Genomic DNA, 10271 nt, shown 5'->3' with positions numbered 1-10271 from the left:
AAAAAAGACAAAGGGAAGTATGTAAGAAAATTGTAAACAAAATATTGCAGCAGCACGAAGTATTTAGTGTAGTTGAGACTGGGAATTTTTTTGAGAAAGAATTTCGAATTTTAAAAAAATTGAAAATATTATATATTAAATTATTTAATTAGATATAAAATTAAGAAAAAAAATATGCGAATTTCATAACATTTTTTAAAGAAAAATACAATTCTTTTTTTTTCCTATTACTTGTCTAGTGCTGTTTCGTAGCAAACCAAAATCTTCGTTTTTTTATTATTTAGTCGGTTATATAACACATCTTAGAACGTTTTTAATACACCGTAGAACGTTTAATATAAGAAAAGAATTTGTTTTTTGAAAATTAAAAATATATAATTGTTATGTTTGGCTTTTTTTCTAAATAACTTTTTCTGAAAATAATAATTTTGCAAAAACCATCACAAAATGTTTCTAACGTTTCTTAATTGAAAGAAAAGTTGTAAGACATAAAATATTACTTATATTGTATCATTTAATATAATAAATAATTAAAAAATCTACTACAAATAATACATTACTTTTTTAAATTTTCAATGAAAATTATAAAATATTTTCACAAAAATATTTGTTTACCAATTACTATGATTTTAGTCATTCTAAATCATTATTTTCAAGATTTGTGATAACCACGTGGTTTCTAGATATGAAAAAAAAATGTTTTCATTAATGATAATAAATACTCAATTCTGTTAAATAAAAATAAATTATATAAACAATAAAAAAAATCAGGATGCAACATCTTTGTTGACATAGTATATTAAAAATTGAAAATTAAACTGATTAAATTATTAAATTATTAAAAAATTTATATATTTTAACAACAAAAAAAAGAGATCATCTAGAATTGATAGCATGTGTTGATTTTTCTTTTTACATGAGTTTTCATCACATTTATTTTACAGCAGCTATAAAATATATATTTCTTTTTTTTCCTTTTGTACTCTTCTCAGATGATTTAACATTTTACGATAAATTTAAAAGATATAACGCAAAAATGATATCAAACAAATATTATTGTATATTGCATGTATGTGAATGTTTATGAATTTAATTATGAATAACTTAGTTCATATTAATTAAGAAAAAATCATTAAGTTCATCTTAAAATAAAAGAAAAATTCAAAAATATTTTTGCACAAAATTAAAAATTTAGGTGATAAATAATTAAATACATGTAAAATAGTGATGAGGATATAAACAACAACGTGAATAGAAGTGATGAACTCCGTTTATTGAAATCATTAAAGTACCTTTTTTTGCCTATTTTTATAAACAATTATAATTACATAAAACCAAAGTTGTAAATAAAATAAAAATTACTCCTTCAATTTCACTTTATATATCGTTTACGCTTTCACATCATTTTTAAAAATTAATTATCGTCTACTTTTTTTTTCAATACACTAATTTAAATTCTTTCATTAGCATAAATCAAATATGCATACATAATATAGATCATCATTCATTACAAATTACAAACTAACTAGTTGGTGTAATAGGTTGTACAAGCATATGCAAGCTTTGTTGATGGTTAATTGATATTTTTTACACTAATCAACATTCATAAAAAGTTCATTTAATTTTAAACTAATAATAACTTTAAAAATTTAAAAGTTATTTTAGTTTTTTAGTTGTGAATAGAAATGATATAGGCTCCGATATATCCTTATTTATATTAGCACAAGAAGTATATATCATACAAATCATTCATGAGATGGATCAAGGCTCTTATATAAAATATATTTATAGTATATTTAACACTACAAAATATATCTAACACTCTTTCTTGAGTTTGAGCATGTAAATCATATGTATCAAACATGTTACATATATGTAATCAATCATTGAACATGCAATTGTGATCACTACTTGTAAAAATAATGTTGTCAACATACATTATTAGATGGATACACCCTCTAAATGAATAATGATGAAACACATCATGATCAAGTTCAATTTAAGTCATACCAAATCACTCTATTGAAACTACCAAATCATGACCTGTGATATTGTTTAAGATCATACAAAGATTTGTGAAAACTATATACCAAGTTGAAAAAACTCACAATAGGAACAAACCTAGGTAATTGTTTTATATATTTTGTCTGTCAAATCACCATGTTAAAAGGCTTCTAGCCTGTGGCCTCAACCTAATTTATAAAATAATACTTTCATTAAAAAAAAGTATTTTTTTTAAAAAGGCATGTATTTATCATAATTTATATTGATTTATATATAAAACCATTATATCTAAAATTGAAATTAAAATTTCATTACTATGACTTCAATATTTTGAAATACATCTATTTTTTTATTTAATTTGGATTTTTTTTATATAAAATGGGCTTAAATAGTCTTATGGCTAACATAGGATCGAATCAGACCAAAAAAATTGTAGCCTGTTTAGAAAATAGAGTGAATCACACCGATACAGTTTTTTCTAAGTGATCATTATCTTGGGTCAAGTCGAGCGAACACATTTAATAACTCTAGTTGTTACTTTGACACATGCCTTTAACATTTATGTTACTTGGTTTAGGCATCTAGTCGGGCAAATATCATACCTATATGAATATTTTTATTTATGGTATTACATTTGACACACACATACATATTTATATATTCGTTAATATCAAATTATAACTTATATGCATACAAAAACACAAATTATTATTGAAAATTGCAGGTAAGCAAAAGCATAAACCCATGATAGTGTATTGGTTTGGTGATACGCAAATGTACTTTGTATCTTGTTAATTATGTTGTATATTGTACAATGAAAACACAAATAGAAGCATAAGCAAATGTATTATAATGAGAATTTAAATTAAATGTAACATAATTTATACTCACTATGTAAAAAATAAAAATAAATAAATAAATAAAAATTATAACTTATGTGCAACAAAATGTTAGAGACGGATTCAAACCCAAGAGAATAAACTTTTATATATCAAATATCATATGGTTGCATTGTTGGATGTTGTTCTGATCATAGTACAAATCTTATGGAGGTGTCATGGGATGGATTGCTTTTGGTAGGGATAATGAAGTTTTATTGTATACACACATATGTTTGATTTATTAAAAATTACACGAATTAACTAAGAGTTGAACATTGTGTAATTATGGATGATGTAAGTCATTTAAAAGGTTAATTATATTTTAAATTATTATGTGATATTTTTAGATATGTGTACCGATTATGCCTATAAAAAAAATGAGATCTATGGATTCTCGGATCTTCATCTCATTCACTAACTGAATAATAAGAAAGTTAAAAACACAACCTATATCAGTAATTATTTTATGATATGTGACAAATATTTATTCTTCTTTATATATTCATGAATAAGTGCATGATAAACAAGTTATATTTAATTACTTAATTTTTTTAAATAATATTTTTTTAATTCATGCATTGAGAACTATTTATTATGTATTTACGGGATCACATCATTACTTACTTGCTTAGTTCATTGTAAAAAAAATATAATTAGTCCCCCACATACTTAAAATAAATAGTACATTGGTTGGATTTTTTTTTTTTTTTTACGTTTATTACATTAAGCTTATATGATTATATCTTATCCAATTACTTTTATTTTTATAAGTATCTACTCTGTTTATAACATTTTGAAGAGTATACCAAGTATGCAAAATTAAAAAAATTAACATGAAAACATCTCAATATATTTAATTTAATTAAATACACATTATTTTACTATTTCTATATCTCAATTAATTAAGTTAATTATGTTAATATTTAACTATAATATTATAAATAATTTGAGGCTATTGCATAATGGAAGGACGACTAATGAACACACTGGAATTGAAAAAAGTTAGGTAAGTAAATTTTCTCCCACATATGAAAAACAAGGTTACTCATACACAACACACAATCAAAACATATACCTTAAAAAGAGTCCCCTCAAATCCATTTAATTATACAAATAACTATATTTATTATTTCTCAACATACAAACAATGCATATATTCAAAAATATAAATATTCAACATATCAAAATTAATTCAATCAAAATTCCCATAGTTAAACAATTTTAAATAGTAAATGTTCAAAAATATTTTTAATTTATTTCGAAATTTTTTTAAACAAATATAAATTTGCTTTTAAATTTTTTTAAATATTACTTTTATGGATATTTATGCCATAAAAATATCGAGACAAATTAGATTTTTTTTTGCGAGATAATATTTTATTACTGAATTTTTAATAAATCAAAATAAGTAATAAATATTTTTATTCGATCTGTTGTAATTTAACAATAAAAATTTACCAGATACGTCGATTGAGCTTACACTCCAAAAATACTTTTTTATAACCAAGTATCTATGTAGGGTAGAGTTGTTTTGAACGTGTCTGCCACGAGTAATTATTTTAATATACGTGAACGTAATCACTATAATTATAACTTTATATTCATAACTTTACGTAATCACTATTATATTAAAAGAATAATTTTTCAGAAAAATCAATAATTTTGAAAAAATAATTATAAAAAATATATATATATATATAATAGTTATTTTTTAAAATAAAAATTACTTTAATGTTGAAAAATAAATTTATCTAACTAAAAATAAATAAATAAATAAAATTTAAAAAATATATTTTTTTATTTATTTAATTTTTCGCATTAGGAGGCTCACTTCACGTGGGTTATGTGAGCTTGGCATAATTTGTAATTAGTATGAACTGGGAGGGCATGGAGGAAGACCACATGTAACTAACTTAAGCAATTGATCAATTACTTAACGTAAGGATTATTGTAAAAAGAACGATAATCAAACCTCATGAAATGAAAAGACAAAGAGACAACCCAACCAAAATGCGCCACGTGTAAAGAGTATGTTTCATAGATCATCCTAAACTGTTTTGGTGTTTTAATGGGACCCACACTCATTATCTGGGACCCACAGAACACTGGACAGCTCCTTAAACACGGTTTCGCAAGCTGCCTCCAAACGAAACACATAATAGATTTTTTTATTTTATTTTTTTTTTAAATTGTTTTAATTTCAACTTTGCTTAATGCAGGACTTGAAAGTATCTTCTGGTGAGATTCTTGTATTACTTAGTATATAATGTCAGAGAATAAATTGAAATAAACAAAAGTAAATAATATTATTAGAAAAATGTAAAAATTAAAGTCATAAATGAGTGTGTATTATAAAAAAAAATGAAAGTTGCATAGTAGGGCATGGAAAAAATAATGGAAATGCACTTTTGCCCTACAAAGGGAGTGATTATCGGACTGAAGTGTGGCTTTTTGGGAGAGTTTGCCAAAACCACGGCGGAAGGTGCACCGCCTTGATAGACGGAACCCTAATTAGGTCATTTTGTAATTCTAATTTGGGGCCATAACGGTCCTCACCCTACCCTACAAAACGTAAAAGCTGAAAGGTCCCTTCCCACATCAATGTGGGGTGCCTTATGGAAAGAGACATAACACATGTTTCATTTTTGGTATGCAAGAGTTTGCATCACTATGGTACCAGAGAATATGCAGTTTGCAACAAATGTTCTTATATGTTCCCTTTGGATTTCTAATGTCTTTCAATGGATAATTTATTTTTTAAAAGATCCAATTTTTTTTTTAATTCTTACAAAAATATAAAAAATACTTTTTAATATTATAATTAAGATTTGCATGCACACAAGCACATAATCAATCGGCATCGCAATAACATCGTCTCACATCTCATATCTCATAGATTAATATTATCATTAAACATAAATTACACGATAATCTCATTCATGATTGGCAGTAGACTCGTTCAAAATTATACCAATAAATAAAGAATCACTCATAAAAAATAAAATAATAAAATTTTTATTATAAAACCTTTGAAACTTTTATTCTTAAAATTGACTTAAGCATAAAAGTTTCTTGCAAATATTCTTGCCTTAAAAATCGTGAAGACAATGAAATTGAAGATTGAAAACGAAAAGTTAAAGAGTAAAAACAATAGCAAATGAACATTCCGTCTCTAAAATAATTCTTTATAAGAAAAAATATTAAAGCAATTCTTAATTTAATACAAAATTATTTATTAGAGTTAAATTTAGATGATAAAAATGGTCACATAAAACTAAATAGCAAGACAAAATCGTAGGCATGTTTTTCATTTAAAAAAAAAATATTAATAACGCTTTATATATTTAAAAATCAAATTGATTAGTTATCCGTTTTATAATTTTAGTCCAAACAATGTAGGAAATAGGTATGATCAATAAGGTTTTAACTTTACTAACATTATCAAAATTTTATTCCAACAATAAGATGTTTTTCTTAGAATATGTCGGGTATAATATTCTAATGTCTTTAAATAAGTGTGCATTTAATGGTATCAGAGAAAAAGCTAAATTATCTGGTTTTAAAACACTATGATTTCTCAGTGCTATGCTACCTGTGAGAATACTTATGTCCAAATTTAGTTGTAAACTTAGTAATTTTTTTCATCTATACTTTATATATTTTAAACCATTTTTACTGTTATTTTTATTTTATCTTTTAGTAAAAACATATTTTTTTCAATTACTTTAGTTGTGCATAAATATGATTGTCTAATTTGACTACTGAAAATAATATATTAATTTGAAACATTTTTAATATTATATATTTTAAAATTATATTATTTTGATTAAAAAATAAGAAAACATAATTACGGGAACACATGTGTTTCCAATAGTACTATTGATGAAAGTGTAGGTAGAATAGTTAAATGTATTTAATAACTCATTAATGTTAGAAACACAAGTTCCAATAATTTGCTATTAATTGGCTAAGATGTAGGTATGTTTGAAAAGGATCACTGTGGGATATTTATTTTGAATATGTGGAGAAAAAACTTAGTAGTTTAGAATGTTATTTATTACTAAAAGGTTATAATTATGATTGTTATTTAATTTTAATGTGATAATGTGTGATCAAGACTTCTTTTTACTTTGTATATATTTTTAAAACATGTTGTTTCATGATAATATATTATAAATATGACGGGGTCAATTCCCAAAAGAAACAAATAAAATATAAAAATAAAACGAATGATGTTAATTTAAAAATAACTATTTTATTAACCCATCATGAAAAGTTAAATAAATAAATATAAAAATAAGAATTTGTTAAATATAATTTTATATTCCATGATGAGGATAGTGAGTGTTAAATTTATCCTTGAAATTAAAGTAGGTGAAAAGAAGGATAGTAATAAACTCATTCTCATTCCAACTAGTGATTTTGTTAAATCTTACACACAAATTGAAAATTAGTGCAACTAGTTCTTAAGTGAAGTGTGAACTTGAACAAAATACTATTATTTTTAACACCTAACATCATTTGACATGCTCTACCAAATGTGAATATAACAAATCAATCAAAAGGAATTGCTTTTGAAGTGTTCAATAAACACAAAGAAAAAATTTCACACCAATATTAGAGACACATTGGACTCAGTCTTTGGACTTTTACTTCATTTCAGTTCTACTTGCTCATAAAATACACTTAACTTCACTTTTATTGTCCATTTAGATTTGCATCACTTCGATTCTGAGTCAACATTGACGTGCAAGTAATATCAATTTCTTGTCACCAATTTGCAAATTTCATTTTTTTTTTCTTTCATGCATAATCTGCAGAAACAAGATGGGCTTAGGATTAGATTTAGGGTGTTTCTTCCTGCACCCCAACAAATTATTTTCTGCACCCCATAAATTTTTGAAAAAGACTGGATTATCTTTTTCGAAATGTTTCCACAACATAATTTATAGAATTCATATATATTTTTGGAAAATGTTTTTCAGAACAGAATTTCTGAATTAAGTTTTATAGTATGATACGTTCTAAAATGATTTTTCTAAAACATGTTTTTCGTAACACATAAAATGTGTTTTTAGAACAAAATTTTCAAAACGAATTTTTGAGTACATAAATAATAGCTTCTAAAATGAATTTTTTTTAGGAACTTATTTTTAGAATGAGCTCTCTCTGTTCTTCTTCTTTCTCTCATTGGAATGGAGAACGGAAATGAACAGTGACACAACAATAACATGATGCGTTGAAGGAAAATATTTTAATCTTTTTCTATTAGTTTAGGGTGCTGTTAGTAATAATGGACGTGAAGGAAGAAAAAATCCAGAATGAGATGGGTCAAATCACTATGACTCGGGACTATAGACAGCTTCTTCCTGCATCTCCATAATTTCTTCGGCACCTTCATAAACTTTAAAATACCAAAATTGTCATTGGGTAAAAAAGATAAAAATGAAAGTTTTGTTTTACATTTTGTCCACAAGTGAAAAAGAATGTGCTTGTTGTGGTGATCGGGTGCAGTGTCACGGTTGTGGTGCTTGAGGTGGTAGCTGTGTGTTGTAGTGATGGTGGTAACTATCGTACATAATATAAAATATTAAAAACATAAAAATCAAAACTAACACTACGAATTATTCAATCTAGAGCACAATAAATGCAACTTTTGGATTATGCAATGCAAAACTTAATTGGATAAACTTACCGGATTACGTAATTCAGAACCTTAACTAAAATAATGGTAATACCAAATTACGTAACCCAGAACTTATTAAACACTAAACTTTACCGAATTACGTAATTCATAACTGGTTGAAAACCTAATACCTACCGGATTAGGTAATCTGCAACCTAACTAAAAACTTACCAGATTACGTAATCTGGAACCTAACTAAAAACCAACCGGAATATGTAATCCAAAACCTAACTTAAAACCTACCAGATTACGTAATCCAATACCTATTTGTGCAAATGGTTATCAGACTACACTTATCTTCCGCCACATTTCACTTCAAAATTAAAACCAATGAAATTACTTATCTGTAAAAGCTGTAAATGAAGATGACAATGGAAAAAGGAAAGCTTTAGAAGGAATGAAAGCTTTGAGAGAAGGAGAAAGGTTGAAGGAGGTGGGAGATGAATGGGGGTGAGTTACGTTGAGAGTGAAGGAGAAAGGGAGAGAAAGTGAAAGTAGGTTAAATTAAATCAGATTAAAATATATATTTTTTTAATTTTTTTTTACTATAGGATATAATAGTAAATGTGTATTTAGTATGGGTTCTAGAAAAAACCATAATGGAGGTGCATGAAGAAGCTGTTTTATTAAATTCAGCTTTATCACTCGGATTTCATCTTACATTTCTCCATAATAAGGTAAATCACCCGTTTAGTTCTTGTTCTCGAACTAGTTTGGGGATCGGGAGAACTATTCACTCGGTCGGTCGTGTCTCACGTTCCTCCTTCTATCTTCCTCGCCAAACGGCTCCTCAGACTGGTGGGGTACCTGCAGATGACACTCCAACGCTCAAGTCAGTGGGGTATCGTATTCGACTGGTTAGAATACTGTAGATAATGACGTACCTTCTTCCTTGGAATGTGTGATATTTATATTACCTTGATGGGCCCTTGCTGTTGGGCCGGATTAGGGGGTTGTTTAGCGATTAGGGTTGGATTAGGTCGTTTCCTAACCATGGGTTAGCCTTTGCTAATCGGGTCAACCTTTGACTTGAGCACCTTATATCGGTCGGCCACATATGACACGCGGTCGACCTCGTACCTTAAAGTAGGGTCTTGATACGTGGGTTGACCGAGTCCATAGACCGGTCGGTCATCCCAGTACAATTCTTAAAATTTTAGTAATATAATAAAATAGTATTTGAAATCAGTAAAATAGGAAAGTATTTCTTAAATTAAAAATTCTGAATTAATTTACTCTTTCAAATTATGTTGGAGAATCAAACTGATCATTAAAATAAAGGAAATGAAAAAAAAGCCTTTAAAGTTGTAAATTATCAAATTAAATTACAACACAAAGACAAATTCTAATGGTAAAGGTTTATTTACTCTTTTTATCCCTAAATTTATATTTTTATTAAAGAACTAAAATGGATTAAGTGCAGTTAAATCTTTATAATTATAAACCAATTTCTCATATTGCAATTTTAAATTGATAGTTTATAATTTAATTATAATTTTACATTTTATTTACTTCACATATCGATTAGATTATCCACTAATAGAAAAATGACATTTTATGACGGTTAAAACATACTTTTTTATGACGATTTTAGACCTGTTATAGATGCAGGTAACATAGAAAGTCTTTATTTTTTATGTCATATTTAAAAGAGCCATCATATGTCTCATTAAATAATACCCACACTCATAGTTTCCTGA

Source organism: Phaseolus vulgaris, chromosome 7 (genome assembly GCF_000499845.2).
Source record: "Phaseolus vulgaris cultivar G19833 chromosome 7, P. vulgaris v2.0, whole genome shotgun sequence".
Classification (NCBI taxonomy): Eukaryota; Viridiplantae; Streptophyta; class Magnoliopsida; order Fabales; family Fabaceae; genus Phaseolus; species Phaseolus vulgaris.
This window is presented reverse-complemented; position numbering follows the sequence as displayed.